A 26,595-nucleotide genomic window follows, 5' to 3' on the forward strand; every position below is an offset into this window, starting at 1 on the left:
TTTTCAACATCCAGAATTCTCCAGCCAACATGTCTATTCTTGAGGATTCTGAGAGCTAAAATCATCAGACTAATTCTGAAATATTCTAGGCAGGAGTCGTCACTGGCCATGCTGGTTGACAATACTGGGCGTGGTAGCATAACAGATTTAGAGGGCATCAGACTGGCAGTGGTTTGGTGATAAACTCTAGAGGAATCCATTTTTGCTCACTGTGACATTTCCGTTGATCCAATGAAAAAAATTATTCAAATACAGATATTGGTGTAATCCTTACAGGTTTTTTCCCCAGGAAATTCTGCAATTATAAATCTGTGAGAAGACAGCTGGGAGATCTTAGAAATGCTACCCAATGATTATGCTCAATAACATTTGGGAGGAAGCTGTTGGTATTATTAAAACTGATTCAAACAGCATGGATGTAGCTCAAAATGCCCTTCTTTCCAACAGTTTTTGATTAATGATAGTATTGGTGCTACATTATCTACATAGATGATTTAGAGTTCCACCCAAATGCAGCTGGATTTAGAAAGAAATTAAATCAAAGTCAAGAAGTGCACTTCAGATATTATGAATGCCCTAACAAGAAGATACCAGGGAACATCTCAGTTCTGCCTCTCACAATCTGAAAAAGGGTCAGTTTCTTAATTCAAGTAGTTTTATTTTGTTAGATGTTTTAATTTTTTTGTGCCCAGCCCTTGTTATGCTGGTCTTTGAGGATAACAAAGGTTTGGCTAGATTGAATGAATTCAAGTGCGCAGATGCAGAGGAAAACCTAATTTCCATGCCTTTTATGTTTTTTTATTATTAAAATAGGGATAGAGCTACCTGTCTTCTGCCAAAATGATAAGGAGCTACTAATGAAATTCCCAGAGCTATTATGAGTAGTTATGAATAGATTTGAGCTTTCCCCTGATCTGCACATATCACTGTATGTTTCATCTATCTAATGAATTTATCATTAAGGAGAAGGGAAGCCCTACTTACCATTAGGTGAAACATTCTCCTCCACACCTCATTATCATCACCACATCTCACTCAACGAGATGGGAGAGATCCAGAGAATAATTTTGAGAAAAGGCATACTGAAAACTCTCTAAGGATCTTGGCAACAGAGACTTGAGGGTCATTTGGCATCTGAAATGGGCCTTCAAAATGCCAAGCTTAGATCTTTTGAGTCTGAAGATGTCTCTGCAGTTTGTGGAGTTGCGGAAGGAAGTTTTCTTCCTTCTCTCTACACACTTAGTTTTCTCCATCCATCTTGCTACAGCTCTGTCTTTCTTACCTTTCAGTTCTTAACTTCTGAAGAGTCACGAACAAAGCCAACTCACTAGGGCCAAATAGATCAGAGGCATTCATTCTTTGCTTTATCCCATCTTTAAATAGCTCAAGACCCACAGCTCTTCTGCACCAAGCATAGGCTTCCACAGAAGCTACCAATGTATTACCAGCTGCCTATGAATGAGAGCCGTCCTGTGCTTCTATCCTGGAGCTACAGAAGTTTTAAAAGGGCATCTCCACACAGCTGATTCATTCTGTTCCTTTTTACATAATATACATAATATAAACCACCTCGCTCCCTGATCTACAAGCCTTTTAACAGATCAATATGGCAAATTGTGAATCTGCCATCAGTGTCAACATAAAGAAACAGGATTTCCTGTAAGTCCGAATTCCACATAAATTATGGGCCTATCAGTACTGTGATCATGTGTCTATAGAGAATACAGGTAATCCTCGACTTATGACCACAATGGAGCCCAGGATTTCTGTTGCTAAGTGAGAAATTTGTTAAGTGAGTTTTGCCCCATTTTATGACTTTTCTTGCCACTTTTGTTAATCGAAATACTGCAGTTTTTAAATTAGGAAGACGGTTGTTAAGTAAAACTGGCTTCACCATTGACTTTCTCGTCAGAAAGTCGCCAAAGGGGATGCCATGACCCTGGTACACTGCCACCATCATAAATATGAGCCACTTGCCAAGCATTTGAATCTTGATCATGTGATCATGGGGATCCTGCAATGGTCATATGATTGAAAAATGGTCGTAAGTCACTTTTTTCAATGCTGCTGTAAAAAAAAAACCCAACTAAATAAACTGTTCTAAGTCGAAGACTACCAGCAATCTAAGAGGAAGGCAGGGCAGAAGCTCACACTTTCCTGTCCTGAGGGGTGAATCAGGGTTATTAATAAGCACATGGAACTCCCTTTGAACTTTTCTGGCTCTGGTAATCACGAGTTCCAGACCCAACCCTTCCTGAGTGCTAGGAACTTATGGATGTTGCTTGGAGTTAGGACTAAAAATCCTGCTGTGCTATTTTCACAGCCTCTCCACCCCACAGCTGCCATCTTTCAGACCGCCTTTTTATAGAGCTTTCGCATTTGAGAGACTTTATTTGAGAAGGGGGAAAAATAAGTTTGAGGAGTGGGGCGGGTGGGGGAATTTAGCTTTCGCACTCTTCCCCTTGGCCTCCTGGCTCAAACAAAGCCCCCATTTTACTGCCTGAATATTGCACTTATGTTTAAGGTATTTCCAACAGGCAGGCGGGGGATCCCAAACCTTTTTTTCCGTGACTGAATTAGCTAACTTTTTTTTAAAAAAAAAAAAATATGGCTAAGCAAGCCGAAGCCTGTCTTACAAACAACCAAGCAGGAAAGTTTGAGCAAGCCCTGTCCTCCCCTCCACACATCTCTTGAATTAGGAAGGGAGGGTAAATCTCAGCACAGGCATCTCAGTTTCCCAAATGACTTCCTCTTCTCCTTTTCTAGCCAAGGTTGATCCAAGAGACAAGCAAAGCCCCCCGCTCCTCAGACGAAGAGTGAGGTGCGAGGAAATGCAAGCCAAGAGAAGCTGAAGGTACATGGAAAACAAGAGCACAATTTGAATTAGCACCCAGAGACTCAGGACTCGCACACGAAGGAATAGTGGGGCCAATTCTTTTGGTCAGAGGTTTGTTGGTGCATTTGGAAAACTACTATTCTCCGATTCCTGAGTTCCGTAGCCTGCCTTTTCTTTCTGCATCACAACTATCCTTTATTTAAATCAACAGCTTCACTTTAATTTTCAAAACTCTGGTTCCCCTTCTCCTCAGATCTGGGAGTCCCAGTCCTGCCCACAGGATTAATGGTTAATCAAACTTATCTGGAAACCCCAAAGCCTTCCCTCTCCTCTCCCAATTCCATCTTGCACACCAATTAAAACTCCTTCTATAGCTAGACATTCTTCTCACAATGAATCGTGCTCTGGTTACCTCTTGCTTAGACCAGTATTCCTTAAAGTGTGGTTCTAGGACCTCCGGGGGTGTCCTCCCAAGCCCCCTCAGGGGTCCACAAAATCAAAATTATTTGCCAGCCTATGTTGAAAAATAATACAAATGTTGAAACCCCATCAAAAATTGTGGGAAGAGATAGCGGCGGTGAATGTGTCAAATTTTAGTTTTTAACAAATAAATATCAATAAATGCAATCCATACAAATGAAAATTTTGGGGGGGTTCTCCTTATTTTTTAAAAGTGGGAGAGTTCGCAAAGAGAAGAAACACTTGACAGCGGCCAGATTGGCTTATGCACAATGTTGGAAACAGCATCATGTTCCATCAGAGGAGAGGATTATTCAAAAAATTTCAAGTTGTGCAGAAATGGACAAGTTAACCTTGGCATTAAAAGATAAAGACACTTCAATATATTACGACAGCTGGAACTGCTGGTACAAATGGATAGACCAAAGATAGACTTCACACTAAAAAGCAAAAGAAGATACGATAGAATCATAGTAGTGATATACGGGTATATGTAAGGATTAATTGTGTATATGGCATAAAATAAGGATAAAAAGGAGGTCTCACAAACTGTTGAAGATGAAAATGTTTTTAATTGTTTTCTATCTTTTTCTTTCTATTCTTTTTTTTTTCTTGTTTTCTTTTTATCTCTTGCATTTATGTATATGTGGTTGGTCTATTTTAATTGTAAAATCAATAAAGTATATTTTTTTAAAAAAAAAAGAAGCTCAAAGGCTGAAATGTAGTTCCGATTAAACCCGCCACTCATACTTCCATTTTGTTGTTGCCTTTTTTCCTACTTAACACACTGGTCTTTTCTCAGATCTTCAGAGCTAGCCCAGTGATATGATCAGATCATTACTTCTACTGCTACCTTCGAAGTATTAGCACTAAAGACTAGAATGATAAGGATCAAATAAAAATAAAGATTTCTCCGCTTCCCTAAAATTCAATCGAAGTTTTGAGAAAGAGGGCAGCACCTACGAGAGTTGATGCAAAATTATCCTCCCCATTTTTTTCTTGCCATATAAATTTCTCCCCAGTCAATATGAGAAGTCATGGGAAACCTGGTACACCCACATCCAAGAATGTCAGTGATGAAGACCAATATTGATGTGAACACTATCCACCATTAGGATATCATTAACTATCCATCATTAGGAACCAATTGTATGATAGTCAAAAGAACAATTTTGAGATCCCACTCACAAAAAGAAAAGACCAGGAACTGAAACTGTAGTTTGTGAAGAACTACTTCTTCTGAGTGCATACAAACAGCTTCATATGCTAACCACTAGCCCCAAGTGGTTTCCCATGAAGGAGATTAATTGTGCAAATAAAAACGACTAAACCCGTAGCCTCTCTTGTTCTTACTCCTCATTTCATAAGACAAAACCTGATATAATTTGACCCATGCCAGGCACTGTTCAGATTTTTAGCTGGGTAAGGAAGGAAAAGGAGAAACAGTTTAAAAACATGAAAATAACTGAGGAATAGACAAAGTTTGCATCTCATTAAATGTAGATTTGAAAAAAAGAAATTATGATTAGGGAGAAAGCAAAGGGCATTTCAATTCTTCCCCATCACACAGAGTTCCATAATGAAAATAAACTACTAATATTGCTTCTGCCTAGTTTGGAAAATACAGATATTCATCTCAGCCTACCCACCCGTTTTTTCCCAAAACTACAGATATCTATCTTCATTTTTACCACCTACAAGAAAATCCTTCTGATAGACGCTCTCACTCTTGTAGATATCTGCCTTGTGAATTTGGCCCTCTGAATTGAAGATCAAGTTGATATCTTCTCTCGCTCCGCTGCATGAAGGAAAGGCAGTTTGAAGGCAGTTTGAAGTCAGCTTTTTCTAGAGATGGGACAGATGCTCCACTTGTCCCAGGTGAAGCATCATGAGGGCAAAAGTCATGGAAACGTAGAATCCCAGACTAACTTCCATCAGCATTTCCTTCACACCAGGCAGGAGGCCAGAAAGACAGACCAAAAAGACAGGTATAGTAAGTTCCAAGCTTCTATCAGGTCAAATGAGGGCTTTCACAGAATGGGTTGGCCCAGCCCGAATAGGGGCAGGCTCACCCATTATATGTGGGTGAGCGCCATTCCCTTTCCCTTGGGCATGCATCCAAAAGAAGGCACAGAAGCAGGAAGTGCCAGTTTAGAGGCAGAAGGGTGGTGAAACTGTTTTTAATCAACGATGCCAAAGTGCATCATTTGGCAAAGTGATGCCAAAGTGCATTTCCATGGCCCAGTTCAGGAACTTAACTGGATTTCCTCCTCCTCCTCCTTCTCCTCCTTTTCCTTCGCCACCAACACTGCCACCCCCACTGCCGCCGCCACTTGTCCTTTCCTGAAATGTCATCCTGGCCATGAGTCCTGCATAAAATCTCACTCCATTCTGGAATCTCAGCTGCATCGCTCAGAAACACACAAGGTTCCCTATATCATCCCTCAGGATTTCTGTTGGATCCAATCCAGAAATGTCAAACGTCACCCTTGTTTTTTGGAGGACTAACAATGCAGCATTCACATCATCCTATCAAGAGGTGGTGTTCTTACAGGCCTGCAGGTGTTGTGAGGAGAGGTGAGGCAGGGCTGGGACACTAAGAAGAGGTGAGAGTTGGTGTGGGAACCAAGCAATGTTACATAGATGTGGGTGGCAACGGGACAGAGGTGGGGCCAAACTTGGATTCTAGGACTGCCTTGCCCGCATTAAATAGGAGGGGGGAGGTGTATTCTCTCCCTCCCTCTCTCTCCCTCCCTCTCTCTCTCTCTCTCTCTCTTTCTCTTTCTCTCAGAAAATCTTTATCTATTTTTAGCTCTAAGCAATAAAGGTAAAGGTTTCCCCATCCAGTCATGACTGACTCTAGGGGCTGATACTCATCTTCACTTTTTAGCCGAGGAGTCCACATTGTCTGAAGACACTTTCTGTGGTCATGTGACAAGAATGACTATACACTGAGGTGCATAGAACGCTGTTAACTTCCTACAGAAGTGGTACCTATTTATCTACTCACATTTGCATGCTTTCAAACTGCTAGGTTGGTGGGAGATGGGACAAATAGTGGGAGTTCCTCCATCACACGGTGCTTGGTCTCAAACTCAGGCTGTCAGCTTTCCAGCTGACAAGCTCAAACATATTTAATCGCTGAGCCATCAACCCCCCGTTCTTTAAGCAAAAATTAATTTAATAACTTTTTTCATTTCCCTTTTAGCCCAGACTTAGCGTAGGTATAGGAGATAGGACATCATCAGTCTCAAATCTCCTCATGCCCAGAAGAGATCTAAGTCCAGCCCACCTTGAATTCCATTGACACATCTACTGCCTATTGATCATTACAGTAGTAGTTCAGATTGTTGTAGATAATTTAAATCTTTATAATCATTTGAACTGCCTGGACTTCCTGATTTTCCAGATGTATTTTATACATTAGTCATTATACAATAATATTTCCCAATGTAGTGTTTGCTGGCTATATTTCATTTCAACTCCCATTATCCTTTTAGCCATGCTTGTTGGGGAATTCTGGAAATTGCAGTTCATTGCATCCGCATACCAAGTTTGGGGAAACTGTGTTATAGAAGGATTGTTATTGCTAAAGTAATAAAGGAAATGCTTCCATGAGCAAAGTTAGTTGCAAACGTTTTTTTTTAAATCCCATTCAATTATGGTTGTTTCTCAGATATTACCTGGAGAAGTCTTTGCAGTTTTCTTGGCATGTTTTTGCAGAAGTAGTTTGCCCTTGCCTCCTTCCAAGGAGTGGGAGAAAGTGACTAGCCCAAGTTCATCCAGCTAATTTTGTGCCTCAGGCAGGACTAAAACTGACACACTCCAAATTTCTAGCCTGATGCTTTCACCACTACACCCTACTGACTCTTACAGAAAAAATGTCCTACACAAAAACAATAACCAAACATTCTTCATGTTCCTTCTTAAAGGAGCAGAATTCTGTCCATTATTCTATTTCTAAGCAACATCTATAAATATGAAAACTGTTCTGTATTGCTACATTAGTATTCTTGTAACCCCTCATCCTGATTGGCCAGGACGCACGGCGCTCGGATTGGCTGAGTGAGCTGCAGCGATTAGCCCGTTGCGAATCACACGCGATTGGAGGAAACCGATCGCGGGGGATTCAAAGCGGTGTCATTGGCCGCAGCTGGCAAGGCAAGTTCAATATAAGCTGCCACCGATCTGAGGGAAAGCTGAGCCGATCTCAGAACTAAATGAAGAGCTTTAAAAGAGTCACTGAGTCTCACGTCTCCTTCTTGCGATCGGCGAACATGACAAAAACATTCCATGACAGGAAGTCAGAACAGAAATGCCATACTTACCAACTTGAGCTTTCTTTAATAGTTATAATGCTATAATGGGTGATTAGTTCTCTAAAACGATAGGTTTTCTCCATACATTCGATCCCTTTTATTCTTTTTGTCTCCAGAGGAAGGAGTGCAATAGATCTACCTTAATTCCAGAACGGTACAAGAAGATGTTCATTCTGAATTCTATGGTTTGTTCAATAAGCCACATCAGACTAAGTCCACAGCACATGTTAAGCCAAAAATGAACAAACCAAATTTTGATTTAGTGCAATTCATAAAGTCAGCTGAAATTTCCCCAAAAGACATTTCAATACCTTTAAGGAAATACAGGGAGGCCTGGCATGCTGTGGTCCTTGGGGTTGTGAGGGTCAGGCATAACTTAGTGACTGAACAACAAAAAATAAAGTACAATATCCCCATAGTACTTGGCACAAATCCATTATCATTAAATCAATTTCATCCATAAATCTTGGACTGATCGTGAAATAAATCCTAACATGTTATATAACCACCAGTTCTACCCTGGCTGGTTTCACTCATCCAGAATTTGCTTCAGTTGTTAAATTAGCCATAATTATCTGCATTTACACATTGAATAAATCACGGTTTACAAAATGTAGTAGACAGATTCAAATGATGTGTTAAGCTGAAATAAAATGTGTTAAGTATAGTTTAGGACAATATATGAACCCAGCCTTTTTTACAGGAGGTTGTTGACTTGCAACTAAGGCTGTTCGGTTGTCATCTGAGCATTTAAGTTGACAGATTTGGGCCTGTGCAGACCAACATTCTCAAATATTTTTTAGGTGAGTTAAATTGGCAGCAGCCACCTCTTCAAGTTCCTATATAGCACCAGCCCATCCAAATCTCCTCAGTCTTTTATTTTTTTTTAGACTTGGGAAATAAAGCAACGACTTCACATCAGAAAGGTGAAGTAGGGAGAATTGTGTGAATAATCCAGTTACAGTTATGAAATGATCTATTATTCTTCATGGTATCTGGGCATAACACCCTTGGAGAATAGTAAGTTTATCATGAGGTAAAAGAGAGCCCTCTTAGCAAAAAGAGCCACCCGCTGTGGACCTGACATTGAGAAGGTAGGATAGTCCACACTGTAACTCTGCAGATATTTTAAAGTGAAAATTCTTCTTCACCACAGTAAACAATGGTTTGGGGTTGTTGTTTTTTAGCAGAGTTGCCTTTAACATCATCAAGGGCCAATACTGTAAGTCAGTGAGCTGGTAAACCAGACAATATCTTGGGAAGAGGGCCACCTCCTCATTCAGAATAATAAACAAGGAGCCAATTGGAGGTGGGGAGCTTAGTTCTCATAACTTAGAATGCCAGACTGTGTCTGACATCTAGGCAATGTAGCATAGAATCCAATTGGCTGGTAGAACTAGAAAAGAAAACAGGTAAAATGATGTCTGGGGATATATGGAATGTAGACACAACTTTGGGTATAAAAAAAAAATATGTAGATCATCCTTATCTTTGTGCCAGATAAAGGAAAGTGGTTGGAGGCAAATATAAAACTAGATATACTGGCTACATATGGAAGATTCAAAGAGCTGGGAGACATAGGAAAATGCCACATGAATCGCTGGAAAAGCAAACTAAAGTCTTGACCATCAAGTGAAAAAATGGATAAACCAAGAACAAAAATATGTAACACCGAATTAGCATCCAAGCAAACTCTTAAAAATGAGCTGAAATAATACATGAATAAGCTAAAAATTGGCAGGACTCCTTCCATAGTCCAGAAAAGGGTGGGATCTAAACAGGAATAAAAAAGATAACATCCATTTAGCCCTATAAGGTTGGATCCAGGAGGATGTTCGGTTTATCCTGAATCAAGGAAAGAGAGACCATAGAGCAGATAGTATCTGATAGTACCTCTGAACTAATTGCACTACAGTATGGCCTAATTTATAAATCAGTCTAGGCTACCCTATAGGCAAAAAAATGGTAAGCATCTTTATTCTAATGAATAATGTAGGTTAATGAGAGAATTTGAGAGAGAAGGGTGGAAGGAAGGAAGGAAGGAAGGAAGGAAGGAAGGAAGGAAGGAAGGAAGGAAGGAAGGAAGGAAGGAAGGATGGAAGGAAGGAAGGAAGGAAGGAAGGAAGGAAGGAAGGAAGGATGGAAGGCAGGAAGGAAGGATGGATGGAAGGCAGGCAGGCAGGCTGTGGGGAAAAAGTATAGAACCAATGGGAATAGGTACCTGGGGTGCAATCCTAAAACAACTGGAGCATCACTTGAACATTATTGGCATTGACAAAATCACCCTCAGTCAATTGCAAAAGGCAGTCCGAACAGCTTACAACCCTACAATTAATATCAAATGACATCTACCTATCTCGAGTCCTTAGGAAGGACTTGATAGGTGGATAAAAATGTCAAATCCAGTCCAAACATCTGACTGACTGTGTACCAATGATAATGACAATAAACAGGTGAAACATAATAAACATAAATATACATAGCATGCCTGATATGGCAATTATTGAAAAGTAGAAAGTCTGGTTCATTGATGTTGCTATTCTGGGTGATGATAAAATTGAGGAAAAACAATAGGGTTGGGAAATATGAAATATAGGAGCTTGCAGATCAAAGTTGAATGGTTATGGAAAAAGAAATATATTGTTACACCAAGCATAGTTAGAGTCTTTGGAGCAATACCTGAAGAACTTCCTTGATACCTGGGAATATTGAATTTATAAGAACTAAATGCCCTAAATTTACAAAAAGTAAAAAAAATAAAACCTCACACCTCGCCTTCTTGGAACTGTCTATATTCTTAGATACTACCTTAATAAATCTTAGGACCTTTGTTAAGACTTGACTTATTAATTTTCCACGGTTCTTCGAGTGAATCTAACTGTACATTATTACTCACTTATAATACACAGGGGGAAATAGTGAAAACTGAAGAAATCAAGATAGCTTGTGGAAATAACATCAAGAATCTGGATAAAGACAATCACTACAAACATCTAAAGGTGTACCTTTAACACCATCAAACGACAACATCTGCTATCCCAGGTCCTTGGGAAGACTCAATAGCTGGATAAAAATACTAAATCCAGTCTAAACATCTGGCAATGAAGCATGTAATTTATTAAATTTATAGGAAAGCCGACTCCCAGAGTGTCTCTGGGCGGTTTACAAATTGTTAAAAACGCTAATCTTTCATCTCTCTGCTTCAAAGAGGTGCTATACCGCAATTACTGCCATGCACTTGATAAATGTTTTTGATATCAAAGGAGGGAAAATATAAAGAAATACTGATATTGGGTACACTCAAGAACAAATCAGGAATGACTATATTTTTGGGAAGACAGTATGAAAGCATGCATCCATAATGTCTAAAGATGGATATCTGTGATTATCCTGGAAGGATAACAGAAGGATGTTTGTCAAAATCAAAGTTTTCAAGGGGTGATATAATCATTCACATCCTTCAGATGGAAGATGTTTGCAATTCTTCTTCAGAGTGTGACTGAGTAGAGTCTGTGGCATGTGCTGATAATGTGCTAGGAAGTGCCAGCAATAGAGGCTAAAACCAAGTTTCATTCTAAGATTGTTAGGGTGAATAATTGCTGTATAAATTCCCCTCTGTTTAGCCGTCTCCTGTACCTTCTGGGCCTTACAAAAATGCCATCAATAACAACAGCGACCTCAAATCATAAAGATGATAGCTAATACAACTGATGGAGACGTGAAGATTGAAAAGTACAGGTAGTCCTCGAGTTAAGACATAACTGAGCCCAAAATGTATGCCACTAAGTGAAACATTTGTTAAGTGAGATTTGTCCCATTTTACAACTTTTCTTGCCACAGTTGTTAAGTTAGTCACATTTGTTAAGTTAGTCACATGGTTGTTAAGTGAATCTGGATTCACCTGTTGACTTTCCTTGTCAGAAAGTAGCAGAAGCTGATCATGTGACCCCAGGACACTGCAGCTGTCATAAATATGAACCAGTTGCTAAGCATCTGAATTTTGATCATGTGACCATGGGGATGCTACAATGGTTGTGTGAAAAACGGACATAAGTTCATTTTTTTCATTGCCACTGTAACTTGCAACAGTCACTAAATGAACTGTTGTAAATCGAGGACTACCTGTAGCCTTCCAGAAAGGACCAGGCACCAATAAAGAGGCCCAATTAGTACAGCCAAACCTATTGTAGCATGACCACCCCAACAATATTCTGTGCAGCGTAGTCAGCAATAATATATCAACACATTGAACTGTTGCTTTGAAAGATGGCACCAGTCAGTGAGAAAGACAGTGACTGAATGCTCTTTCAGAGAAAGCCTTTTAAAAAACCCAACTGCTACTTCATTTCACAAGGGTATTGATTGATGGCAGCCATTTCAACCTTATCTTTTGGTATATGGAATTCTAACTTTGAGATAGACTATCAACATCTCCCAAATGAATTAATACTAAGTCTCTCTTTATCCAGGCGCATTGATAATATCCTAGCTAATTTACGCAGTGTATTTACTAATATACTGTAATGGAATCAGATCTTTAAAGAGGAAGATTCCATTCCCTCTTGTACACAATATGAATCTTCCATATGCCCCCCCACCAAAAAAAAACCCAAATATAGACGCTCAGGTATCTCAGCAGCTCTTTCCTCCTTGAAGGAGCACCAGCAAAACCGATTGGGAATGTTAGAACTGAGGCATCAGATTCAGAGGTGGTATTCAGCAGTTTCTGACCAATTCTGGAGAACTAGTAGCGGAAATTTTGATTAGTTCGCAGAATCAGCAAATACCACCTCTGATTGGCTCCGCCCCCATCTATTCTCTGCCTCCCGAGTCCCAGGCTGATTGGCTGGGTCTTCTTTTGTTGCCCTGCACAGGAGAATGGAGCTGGAAAGCAGGCTAGTGGGGTGGGGAGGGAATGGGGATTTTACAGTATCCTTCCCCTGCCACACCCACCAAGCCACACCCACAGAACCAGTACTTAAAAATTTTGAATCCCACCACTGATCCGATTATATAAGACCAGACTAGTTATCAAGGGATGGTTGGAGCATTGGTTAGCTGCAATGAATGGAGATGGATAGCCTCCAAAGAAAAGAATAGTATTAATCTTATTGCTGAGCTCGCAGGAGAAAGAAATACTCAAGCATAAGATGAATGATAGGTGTGACAACAACAGGGCACATATAGGTGTGACAACAACAGGGCATATGCTGCCTATGAAGTATACTGCTGTTGTTGAGCCAGTATGGTCTAGTAGAGAACTAGAAATCATATATACTGTTTATGGAGACATTTTATATAGGGGAGAGAAAAGATTGCAAATATATCAAAAAGGAAAACCTGTGTGGAAGGGATCTTACTGTGACACACTGGGTACAGTGGCCAATGGTACCTAGAATTAGGAGAGGTTGTCAGTGTTGCAGAATGTCCTTATTTTTAGTACACTTCAAAACCATGAAGGCAGAATCTTTGGAAGCATCAGAAATTGTTGAGGATGAAACACCAAGACCAAGAATCTTGCCTGTGGAAAATGGTAGGAAGAACTGTAGATGTTGAGTGAATTTTGATCCATGGTGCTCCAGCTCTGTGGCAGTCAGTACTAAAAAGAGAAAGAGATAGAGATAGAGAAAGAGAAAGAGAGGTAGAACCAAACTGTCATAAGTATCCAACAGCTGTGAAACTTTGGCAGTAAAAGGCTCCTTGGTGTGCAAAATGTTAGCTGCACCTAACTTAATTAATGTACTTCAGTTTTCTTGATATTGAAACAGGAAAATAACATTCCCTGGGTTGGGTAAGATATTTTGATCCCTAAATCACAATCAGATTATGGGGTTTTTAATCACCAGTTTCCATTTAGACTATGTTGGACAAAGGTCAACACTGGTGTTTATCCCATGCCCAAATAGGATGACTTCCAGCTGTGGGTGCTCCTTTCAGACTCTGCCTCCACAGAGACATGCAATAGTGGGATTTTTGGTAACAGAACTATAAATCAGCGTGACACTTTCCAAGACAGGAGGGAAAGTTAGAGTGGCAGTCCCTGGGAGGACTTTCAGTCTCACAGTAAGAACACTTTGGGGAGAATGGTCACAAAATCTTAAGCCTCAAGACATGAAAGAGACATCAACAAGAAAGAGACCTTTTCATTTGCGAGAGAAAAAGAGGAGGGGCAAGGGGCGATATCACTCAAACATGGTGGACGAAGAACAAAAAAAATTATTTCCCTCAAAGTCTCCAAGATGGGGGGTGGGGGGAAGAATTGAGATAATTTTGGCAGTCTAGTTACTCTATAAAATTTGGAACTTTTCTTAACAAAGGTCAGCTATGGGATATTCCTGATTGGTTGTACAAGACAGTCACTGTGAAGTGTAATTATAGTTCTCTCAGCATAGATCAGTGGAGATGTACAAGCCCATGAAATGTAGAAATACTACCAACATTTTAACATAACTTACAATAATAATAATCAACATAAGAAGAAGAAGCACACCAACGTGCCTAGTATCCCTGTCCTATTGTTCTTTCTTTTTTCTTATTCGTATCCATTTCATGTATTCATAACCATGTTTATACTTATACCCGTTATCTAATAATCGCTCGACTAAATACATAAATACATACATACATACATACATACATACATACATACATACATACATACATTCCCTAGGAGAACCTAGCAACTTTGTATGTTCATTTTTTAAGATTAAGAACACCAGTTACGGATAGGTTAATGAAGCTTTCACACCGTGTGCTACGGCATTATGTGGTTGTTTGTTTTAGCTTAGCACACTACATGAATCCAGTTGCTGTACCTTGTGTTTACAAGGTACATTGTTTCCTTGTTGGGCAAATCCAACCATTTGTAGTGTATTTAAAAAACTAAGATGAGGCAACGTCTTAGCACGATGTTTTGATCCAATCACTGTATGAAACTGTTTGTTTTACATGGAAGCAAAATGATTCTTAAGCTAAAGATCCACTACTAGAGTTATTCTCATGGTTACGTGATTAATCACACTGAATGACACTTGTCACCGTCTTGACGAAGTCAGATTTAATTTTTTAAAAATAATTCTCAGTATATTCCTCAGTTGCTGGATGACGTTAGCCTTCCTGCAACTTTGCAAGTAAAATGACAGATGTAAAATTGCTGCCAACTCAATGCCAGCTGAGACATCCAACTTCCTTAACCATTTACACTTTAATCCATTTGGGGTTGTTGTTTTTTTAAAGCACCCAACCAGCATTTACTGTATGTATGTGTCTCTAATGAAATTATTGCCTCTTTCTAAAAAAGATAACTTTGGCTTCAAAAAAATTATAGTGCAACACTGCTCTGGGAACTGAGGGGGAAGATATCTGAGTGACATAATGGGAACCAACCAATCAGTATTGTACACAGACAGCTTCTCTTTCAAACTTGTTGAACTAGTTTTTTCCCAGGTTCAGCCCTGAAGAGGAATGGTACATTTGGGTTACACGTTCTGAAAATGTTATGACGGCCACCTTCATCCAAAGTCAAAAACTCTGAATACAGTCACCAGGTCTCACATGTCTCATCTTCCATTTCCCTGTGCAAAAGGAAAACACCCCCCCCCCCCCCTTGAGAGTAAGTCTTACCACCTTGGTAGTATTCAGATTCAGTGCCTAAAAGCTCAAAGGCTTCGGCAGGGAGGACTTTTGGAGAGGGAGAAAAAAGAAAGGAAGAAGAGGAAGAACACAAGCTGATGAGCGAGAAAAGGCAAAAGATAGCGCAACCACAGCAGACTGGACTTCTCTATCCCAAGTTGTAAACGTCTCCCAACCCTCCAAGGAAGCTTGGCCTTGAAACAGTTCATTTCCCCGATGGAGAACTGAGCCATTCCTTCAAACAGGAATGGCAGTTAGCTACTCTCAAGAAGAATTGCTTTGGCTGTCCTTCCTCAGCTGAAGCTGGCATGCCAGATTGGGAAGGGGAAGACCAAAGGGCATACAACTGTGCTGCCAAGAAGGTTTAACACTTTTAGCTGGGCATTATATTTTCATAGACTAAGGTGTTTCTTTAAAACCGTATCCTAAAGACATTAGAGATCTCAGCAATGTGATGAGCTACTTGGCGATCCCTGAGCAAGATCCCAAGGGTAAGAAGGACATCAGATCCATTGGGGATGAAAAAATACTTGAAGCTTTATTGACCCTTTTGATAAGGTCCTGCAGATACTTGATACTTTTCTGAAATAACATTTTAATGAATACGAATAGATTTATGGGAAAGTCTTTAAAAGTTAATGCTGAATTGCATACCAAAGCACTGGAATCTGATGGTCTATGAGGAATTATGATTGTACCCAGCAGAAGGTGTGGCAAAAAGAATGATATTGAAAAACTGGAGAAGTGAAATTATTCCAATTATTAAGGTTTGGTTTTTGAAAATGTGTAATTTATCCTTCTTGGAAAAGTCAATATTTTCTACTAATTAAAAGATGAAACAAGAGTATGTTCAACTTTATCACAGATGTTATGGTATATTTTGCAATTACATTTTGATTATAGAAATATAGAATTATATGATATTTCTTGTGATCCAAGGGCTATCTATAAGTTTAATATATAAGGTATATATAATTTTTTTTTGCTTTTTAAAATATCTTCCTTTTTAATTGTCTTTATTTTTATGGATTGTTTCATATAATTTTGTTATTATTATAAACCTCGCTTACTGGTACTTTGCTTATACTATTTCTTAAAATAATGAACTTTTTCAAAAAGTTGTTACTTAGAAAATTGGACCTCCTCAAAGTTCAGGGGAAAAAGAATGGTCCTTTTGCCAATCCCTGGCATGCCATAAGAATATAAGGAAAGAAAGCATCACCCATCATCCTAAGAGTGATGGTCTGGATGAAGGATTCAAGCAGATCTGTAAAAGGATACAGAAAAAGTAAATTTTGGAGGCAGGTTCTGAATGGGACAGGTGACTCCCCATGTTTGTTTGCCCACTGAAAAGTCCCTCATGCCTCTATAGGATTTTGCCCCTCTGACGTTATAAGGATCAGGACTCCTTTATCAGTTGCTTAGGGAAATTTGGGAAAGGAAGCCAAACTATATATATTTTTGGAACAATGTCAGTTATATTCCACAAATGAGAGGCATTCTAGAGAACATGAGGGAACTGGCTTTGGAAAACCTTCAGCAGATTCAAGTTCCCCCAAAATTACAGCACGGTCAGCATATCAAGCTTCATGACTAGATATTGTTCTACCAAAATCAACTGGAAAAGGGCAAAAACTTATTCTATCTTCCTAATCCTTTGGTGCATCCAGTCAGACACCTGCAACTGTTTGCCTTCTTCCCACCCTTCTGCCACCTTTTCCTTGATGGCTTGCAGTTTGCAAGCACTTTGAGACAGCGCCTAGTATCAAAACTTAGATTTATGATGATACTGAACCTGTTCTAGCAAAAGAATAGCCAGAGTTAAATATGCTTGTTGTTGTCTATGCATTCACAATAAAACAGTCTGCTAATTGCTCTGAATATGTTCTCTCTTCATTGATCAGGTCTCACTATCAGATTTTTTTTGTTATTTCTCTCCTCCTGGACAGAGTGGCTGATAGAAATACTTTTATTTCTGCTGATTGCTGGCCAGCAATCAGTGTGTTTCCCTTAAAGCAAAAAATAAAGTGAGGACTAATATACTTTTTCAGAAGGGTGGACTATTTTGTTTCTTCCTGACAACAAGGTATAACTTGATATTGATACTTTTCGTTAACAAATGCATTCAGTCAACAAACTCCATCTTAGCTCTTATGATTTTAACATTAGTCTAATTTTTAAACTTTCTTCTTGCCCATTAGCTGTTCTTGTTGTTTTGTTACTGCTTGCCAGAAGAAAAACTAATGAAAAGTCGAAAGCTCATCCACCCTTTTTTGCTGTTTTCGTTAATACTAATAAAGTATTACTCAGCTATGGATTTGGATTTATCTCTCACAAACCAAAACAGAAATAATTTTTTCACCTGCCCAGTTTGTCCCAATTTCTAACATCTAGCACAGTTTTCCCCCTGTCTATATCAACACACTATCCACATTTCCAAGTGATGTCTTTGACTCTGCCACATAAAACTATGGCTATTTCATCCAAGATCATTTGTGAAAACAGTGGTTGCATTGTGTGGGTGCAAATGGTAGCTCTGCCTTTCCAGGCCTTAGCTCAGGGCTATGTTAGGTTAATATCGAATTAAAAAACAGTGAAACCGAGTACTATAGTCATTTGTTTTCCTACAACATTTTCTTTCCTTGCCCGAAGAATCCAATGTTGTTGGGATCCATCATATTGTATCCTTTGCCATTTAGTCTAAGAATGGCATTCAAGCTGAATTAATAACACTTCCTCTGTCACTATTTCTGGCATGTGGCTGGTTGCCTGCTCTCATAATCTAACTAGATCTCTGCAGCATAGCTTGGCTTTTTTCCATAGGTCAGATTTAATAATGACTCTACGAGAAGCTCCTAGTTAAACGTGGCTGATCTCAAAAAGTTAAGCAGGGTCAGAACTGGTTAGTCCTTCGACGAAAAGCTGTTAGGAAATCCTAGGGTCTTAAACAAAAATGAGAAGTTGAAAAAAGATCGCGGAAAAAGTTGCAATCTTTGGATGAACAAACAAATCAAACAAACGAAGACAAATCCTTTTCACATATTTGTCAGGAAAGGTGCATGACACATCTATGAAGTCACTGAGACTTGAACTCAATTTGAAAATTACATTTTACTAAAAAATACTTCACCATGCCAATTAAAATAGCAATAACTTACAACAACATATCTTCACCTTAGAGAAATCCAAGGCCTAGCTTTTCCTTTGCCCTAACATATACAGTCTTCCTTTTCTCTGAATCATTCTGCTTTTCCACCAATGATGTTCTTTATATCTATCTGGTTACTTCTCTCTTCTTTCATTTGGATTGATGCCTGCTGTCATAGTCTGTTCTAATTACCTCAACGGGATCTTCTTGATTTTCTATAATTGCTAACCAGCCCAGCCACTTTGAGGTGGTTGGGAACCATAGGTGTTGATGTTCTTAAGTGCCACAAGATGAGATAGGACAATTGGTGAGCTCACTGTATACTACAGTGGTCTTCCACCTGGACTCACACAATCCCCAAACAGCATACTGACTGGGGATAAGGCAATTGTCCAATACATCTCAAGACTGTCATGTTGAAGAATGCCGCCTTCCAAGTTCAATTAGCTTTGACTCTGTTATTCCAATCTGTTCAAACTCATTTTAAGAATATATCTCACATGATTTGGTTTCTCCAGTCTAGAATATATACAATCCTCAGGATACTTTGGACACCTTTCAAATCCACAACCTTTAGAGACTCAGTCAAAATGCCATAAACGTTTCAATAGTGTGATCCTACTCATTCAACTAGATCTCACTTATTTACTTTGTTAATGGGACAAGAGCTGCAATGGATTTACAAATAAAAAGGTGGAAGGTGAATCATTTGTATCCCTGGTGCTTGCCAGCAACACCTGTCACGTTTTATTCACAATAGCAGAAGAAAGGGCAGGGCAAATCAACATTAAACAACTCTGCTGTTTTCTAGAAACAAGGGGAAACTCCTTCTTCCCACTCAAATCCCATACCTTTGACATTTCTTACAATTGTCCAGATAGCAAGTTTCATCATTCTCTGACCGCATTATTGGGATGACAGGAACTGCAGTCTACGTTTGCTCACTGCTGTCCCATTAAAAAATATTTTGAAAGATGAAATCCCACAGTGCAACCTTTTAACAAATTCAAATCTTTTGACCTAGCCTGATGCTCTCAAAAGATCTTAGATTTGCTTCCCCATAGTTAAAACAGAATTTCAGGTGTTAATCTAATGGTTGGAAAGGGGCATTTCAGATTAAGGAAGTTTGATCTAGTCTAGAGGATTGATTGCCAGCCCTTTTAATATAGATAAATGGGGATTCCAGCATTGCCTTTTATTGTAGCAATTGTTTTATTATATAATAAGAGACTATTAAAAGTCAGAGTTTCTCTATCTCATATAATACCAAACAAAATCAATTTTGAATTTCTTTCTCATGCTTTCCCAGTTCTCTACCTTTCCACTACCGGATCCAAACTTGCCAATATGGGTGGTGTTTTTTTAAAAAAATTGCTAAAAATCATTGCTACTCAATGCGGTATCAGCGGGAAGAAAAGAAGAGTACACTCACGTTTATTTTGGTCAGGAACCAATTCTTTCAGTAGTCTTTTTTTGCCAGAAGAAAGTTATGCAAGAAAAGCGAGCAAGGAAGGGATAGTGATACACACACACAACTGCCTATACTAAGTTAATTTAATTAGTCAAGCAGAATTATGTGAATTGACTATACTTGCATGCCTTGTTTACCTTGTTCAGAGTCCAGAATGAAGCCCAAGAGAGGACTGTATATCATGGGACAGAAAGACCTACACAGAGTAAATGTCCTACTTTCAAACGTCAAATTTTTATTCACGCCTTCATATATTTCTATTCTCCAAACTATTGAAGATGAGAAACTTGGGTTTTCTTTTCAAAAATGTATTATTTGGCATTGCCCAAATGGCAATTCCTTGCCAATATAGCAGGTTTTTCTGTCTCACTAGATGCAGAAAATTCTAGTCTAATGTTGGCCATGATGAGATTTGGAAGAAAACATATCCTGTGGGAATCAGGAACTGACATAATCTTATATTAGCTAGTTCTCCTATTAGAAATTAACCCACAATTGTTTTTCTATCATCAATCCCAATTTAACGACTTTGGGTAGGATTAGGATAGATTACAAATTACACAATTCATACTTAGTCTACTATTATTACTAGAATTATGGACCCTGCTGACTTGCTATGACAGGACTATAATCTAATATATCTGAAGGGCATTAGAGTAGAGAAAGGTATCCTCTAATTTTGAATACAAGAATCTCAAAATAAGCCCATGACAAGTATAACCTCCACTTAAGGAAATAGAAGACCTGTGGTCCTCTTGCACATCACATCCTGTTACCTGCCCAGAGTACCTGTGCTTGTTATACAGGAAATTTCAGCTAAGCTCCACGTGGCCAAGAGGTGCAAATCAAGCAACACATTTCAGCTCGGCATTATTTTTTATTCCCTACTCCCCAATATATTCTTAGATTCTTAAGTTGGTTAGCAAATACATGTTTTGGAAACCCCTGGATCTCCTAGAAAGTTGTATATAGCCTCAAATAAGGCCAGTAATAACAAATTGAATGACACATTGCCCACAATTATTGATCATTCCCTGTCATGAACACTGTGCAGTGTCTTAAAGGCCTGGTTGAAGTCCTATCTAAGCTGATGAGATGGGTACTCTAGAACCCTTTCCTAGATCCTCTGTAAATGGGAAGAAAAGAAACAGTGAAATATTCTTGGAAGAAAGCACCTTCAGCGGCATTCATTGTATTCTTCAGAAATGGTTGGCCGCCATAAATTTGAATCATGCTTTAGAAGTGTTACTCTAAAAAGACTTTCTCTGTCGCCGAGTCAAAATTCTACCCACCTATCCTTGAATCAGCACAAAACTACTCTGCAAAATATCTGCTGTTCCTATTGCTGTCTCTTATCCAGCCTCTATGGCTTCTGATCTCACTCACTCGTCCTCAAAGGTAATAGGCAAAACCTAACAAATTCCACCCATCTGCAGGCTGCCATTGAACTGTGCCAAGGATGTCTACCTTAGTACAGCTAAGGCTGACTTAATGCTTGTCCATTCACGGACTGGAAATGAGATGAAAGGCAGTCTCAGCAAAAAAAGAGAGATGTGGTCTGGGCACATTTGTGCTATGATTAGTGGGTAAAGATTAGCAAGTGGGCAAAGGCTCTTAGACAGAAAACACGTGGGAGTTTTTCAGAACAGCTTTATTAGAACAAAGATGATATCAGGCTACCATGTTTTTGATACCTTCTGTTTATGCCACAGTGACCATTTCAGGGAACACAGCATATTCTGTGCAACAGAGATGAGACAAAAAGAGCACTCTTCTTGCTCTAAGAAGTTATAATACTGTATAAATATGGATCTAGGCACACCTTCTAACAATAGGTTAAGCTAAACAGCACGTTCCACTCAAAGTGAATGACTAGAGAAGAGAGTCAACTCCATCAACTACATTAGGGGCAAAAACCCTGTGCCCAACAGGCTTTGGAGGTAGAGGACAATGTTGAAGGAATAAAGCAAAGGAATAAAGCTTTGCAAAATGTGTAACAAATAGAAAAGATAAGCAAAAGGCTAGAGACAACTTTTAAATAAAAACCAAAAACCATACCATTGGAAAAGGTTTTAATATTCATCTTGTCCAACTCTGCGCTCATGCAAGACTCGATAGGATTGTCTCATACATATCTGGGAGCAATTTAAAGCTCAATATTTTTCAATTTCCTGACTATTCTTGAAGGGGAAAATGAAAAGCAAACACAACTGTAACAATTAGCAAAGAAACTTCTAAGAAGCAGCCAGATTAGACATGAGTGCCAGTATTTTATTGTAACTCAAATGGATATCTGGATTTTAAGCCTAAACCACCTTTAGCCATGCTCAGATGATGATTACTGCCCAATCCATACCTTTTAATCTTAGCCTCGTTATTAAGAAGAAAGCACGGCCAGAAGTACATGGTATCCTGAATTAAGTGAGAAAGACACAAAAAGAGCTTGGACAAGATCAAAGCAGAAGGCTTCTCAGTCTGCAAAAGGTTCCGAGATGTGGATAACTCTTTCGGTCTTACTGTGGCCCAACGTTAAAATAGAGTTATTATTGCACCTCCCCACTTGGTTTGCTTGGATACAGATTTTATCCATCATGGCTTTATTTATAAGCCTGCTTTTAATTTTATCCTTTTTAACAGTTTATTTTTGGCCAAATGCTGCTACTAATGAAAAACATAAAAGGAGCATTCCATGGAACCAAAAGTAACAGTAAACAGGACCCCAAAGGATATTCCAGTGTTTTTTTTAAAATGTCTCACTGTTGGTCCTTGTCTGCCATGTGAGAAACAGTCTGAATACGGAGAAAAAGAGGATTCTAGTGGCCCATCCGAAAGCAATTTTATAGGCTGGGCAGAAATACCATGTTCCCCTTTTTCTTTTCCTGCACTAATCAGAGGAGAGCAGAAACAAGTCCTGCTTTGTAATTAAACAGGCAGCAAATGAAGAAGGCAAGAAGAATCCATTTTCACCAACACAAAATGTTCATATGCTACAATTTTCACTCCACCCAATTTGGAAAATCTGTGCATCCATTTATTTCATTACTGTTCTAACTAATAAGTCAAATGACCTCTCTATATCTCGGCCTCATATCCCTTATAGGTACAACAGGATCAGTCACTCCGTACAGGAGAACTGTAGATTCTGAGATACATAACAAAGGCGACAGAAAGAGGATTGATAATATACCGGTAATTGAACTTGGGGAGCAATCTTCAAATTTTCCTTTAGGGGGTGCTCACTTAAAAGATCCAGACTATACCATCCAGTCTGGTTCCATTTTCCAACCAAAACCTTAACATTAATATGTTAATATATACAAAACAGTCCAACAGAGACATAATGGAGACTTTTTAGATCTGCATTTAATTGGCTCCTAGCGCAGACATATTGGCCTCATTATTTTTGGAATTCTATACACCATCATATCTTTTATTGAGGTCCAGACATCTGGGTCTGAAAATTGGTTCTGTTGCTAGGCAGGCATCTACAGAAGATTGCTAAGGAAACAGATTTGTTGCCCACTCAACAGAACAAATCCAAGCATGCAGGCTGCTAACCACCACAAGCATCAAGCAAGCCTATCGTGCAGTCAATAGTCTACACAAAAGTGATACTTATATAAGCAACAAGGAGATGCTGCATGCAGAAGAGGAAACATTAGAGAGGAGCAAGGATGAATGGATGAGTTAATTATGTATGCAAGACCTTCTCTTACATGAAGATAATATGCAGCAATACTGGCTTGATAGCAAGTCAAAAGTAAGAGGGTGGCTGAAAAAGGTCTGTGCGAGGATGGAACTACAGGAAAGTTTACTTTCTTCTTAGAAACAATCCAATCCAATGAAACCACAACAATCTGTGCTATTTTAGCAATGTATGTCAAGATGGGGCCCTTATTTAATTGACCCATTCAAGGATTTGGATAGCTTTTGATGGAAAGAAAAGTTATTCATAGTATCTAAAGGTTTCAGAAGAGAGAGAGAGAGAGAGAGAGAGAGACTAGCACCATGTCTATATAATGGTCCAGGCATCTGGAGCACAGACTCAAAGCTGCCCCACCTAATCCACAGCCACCCACCACTACAACACTTTTTCCGGCCGAAGCCGAGCGCTTTCCCACAAAAACTGTACAGATGCTGGGCACTCTTTTCTTAGAGACAGTATGGGCTGCCACACCCCTTCTCCTTCCGCAAACATTCACAAAGTAATCCCTTGCCTCCTGCTCCCTCAACTTTGAAAAAAACTTTGTTCAGGTATTCAAGAGGGAAAAGAAATGATCCTAGGGGGGCTAAGTGGGGGAAGGAGAGAGAGAGAGAGAGAGACATGCTTCCTTCTGCAATCACAAATTACCTGTCTAACTTCCCACCCCGCACTTCTGAATACTCTCAGTGAAAGATGTGCCCATGACTGAAAGCAGCCAAGGTTTCAACACCGTTCCAGCCTCGGTGCAAATCTGTATATTCAGGGGATACATTACTTCACACACTGAATGGGAAGGCAATTTGAAAGGGGGGAGGGGAGGAAGACAACAGGGTTGTCCAAGCTTATCAAACTGGGGTTCACTCACATGAGGGGTCCTGTGTCCAAACAAACCCCCCACCCACCCACCCACCACCCGCACGTATCTACATGTAATTATCCTTACCCCAACTTTGTCATTCTCACACTTTCTCAGAGCCAGGATTCCTGCCATTCATAAGGAGTCGCGGACAAATCCATCATAGGGCAGTGCTGACACAGTCTCTGCCGTGTGTGTGTGTGTGTGTGTGTGTGTGTGTGTGTGTGTGTGTGTGTGTGTGTGTGTTTAGATCCACCTCAGATATACAAAGTCTCTCTCCCTCCCTCCCTCTCCCCACCCTCTCTTTCATTCAAGAACACCTTCCCCCTTCCACAGGATCACCCAGTGTGCCGCGCTCGAATAAAACTCCGAAGATCCCCTTGGAAAACTCAAAAAGAAAGCAGACCAGCTCAGAAACCCAAGTGCCAAATCAGGGGATCTGACCTCCCACCTCAGCTCAAGGCCCAGCCAACTGCCCACTCACCTGTTTGCCCGGGCAGGCTACATACGGGGTGAGGTAAAGTGGGGGGTGGGGACCCCGAGAGACACCTGGAGCTCCGGGAACTTTCCACGTCCCGTCTCTCCGCGCTGCCCCTGAGCGAGTAGGAGCCTCCCCCTCGCGTTGAGAATCTCTCTCCTCTCTCTTTCTCTCTCTCTCTCTTTTTTAACGTTCACTAAGAAATCATTATACTCGGCTATTCATAACCCCAGCAGATCATGTGACACAGCCCTGAAAATATACAGCACATTTTTTTCAAAAACCACAGAATGACTTCAGGCGAAGACACGGAAAATATTTTCTCTCTGCTCCTCCTCTCACCGCCGCTGCCGCTCCCCCTGCGCCCAGGCGTCTGTCAGATTGTCAGAAAGGGCTGCTCCCATGTCCCGCAGCCCAGCGGCTTCCTCCACCAAGCCAGGATGCGACCGGAGCCCGCCCGTCACCCACAGAGACCCCAAAGAAGGGCAGACGTTGTGTAAGCAGTACTCGGGGTTTTGTCTAAAGAAGCCCAAGCCATTTATATCAGCCCTCCAGTTAACCCTCTGCCTATATCACTCTCTGAAGGCGAACCCTTTCACTCCACACAATACTTGGTGGATGCATTTTGGGGGGTCACCATTTGGTCAAGCAGTTTTGCCATGTCGGGGAAGTTGAGCCAACTAATCTCCCTCTGGTTTTTTGACAGGGTGCCAAGTGGGTCCTGTTCCAAAAAGTAGCCAGTGGGTCCACAGGAAAAAAAACACCTATATATTATTACTCTTAAATACACAAGAGTTAAATACAATTGCTTCCGTTCAGTAAATTCTCCCTTCTGTCATATTAGAAATTAACCTGTGGTACCAACTTTTGGAGGTCTTCGGGATGAGGGCACATCACAGCTTTCAGGCTGAATCCTGGAGATCTCAGGTGATATGTCTTTGCTCTAAGTAAAGACCAGTAAGAGCAGAGAAATCTTCCTGGTAAGTTGGCTTACCACCTGCTCTTAATCTCTTCCTCCTCTACCCCCACTTTTGCTCAGCCTTATGTAATTGTTAAAGTGCCAAGGAAGTTTTTACAAGGCACTATCAATCCACGTGGCTTTAGAAGAAGCAATGACCTCAGATAATAAGATTCACCCTGCCCAGTATACGGTCTTCAACCTCCAGACACTGGCATGGAATTTTGGTCACTGTAGGATCCTAAAAAGTCTCTTTTGGGTGATTTATCCTGAGCGTTGACAAATAAGTCAATGCAGGCAGTCCTCAACTTACAACCACAATTGAGCCCAAACTTTCTGTTGCTAAGTGAGACCTTTGCTAAGTGATTTTACAACCTTTCTTGCCACATTTGTTACGTAAATCGCTGCAGTTATTAAGTTAGTAGTGAAACTTGTTAAATGAAACTTGGCTTCTCCATGGACTTTACTTGTCAGGAGATCGCAAAAGGGGATCACATGATCCCGGAACACTGCAAACGTCATACATACGAGTCAATTGCCAAGGGTTTGAATTTTGATCACGTAACCGTGGGGTTGCTGCAACGTGAAAAAAGGCCCTTAAGTCACTTTTTGTCAGTGCCATCGTAACTTTGAACGGTCCCTAAATGAACTGTTATAAGTCAAAGACTGTCTGCATGCAAATACTTGACAACCACCTCATACTGGCTCAGATCCCCATAGCTCACTACTGTCTAC

At 40.0% G+C, this 26,595-nt stretch overlaps 1 protein-coding gene across 1 annotated transcript in view; it reads right to left on the bottom strand.

The window, feature by feature from the left end:
• The window catches only part of RARG (retinoic acid receptor gamma), a 139,378-nt gene extending 114,254 nt beyond the window's left edge, over positions 1 to 25,124 (bottom strand). The window contains exon 1 of the mRNA XM_087925397.1: positions 24,909 to 25,124. The gene's annotated coding sequence lies outside the window, so the exon portion shown is untranslated. The remainder of the gene's footprint in view (positions 1 to 24,908) is intronic.
• Between the last annotated feature and the right edge of the window lie 1,471 nt (positions 25,125 to 26,595).

The sequence above is a fragment of the Pseudonaja textilis genome, chromosome 2, assembly GCF_049901715.1.
Source record: "Pseudonaja textilis isolate UNSWEBS1 chromosome 2, rPseTex1.2, whole genome shotgun sequence".
Lineage (NCBI taxonomy): Eukaryota > Metazoa > Chordata > Lepidosauria > Squamata > Elapidae > Pseudonaja > Pseudonaja textilis.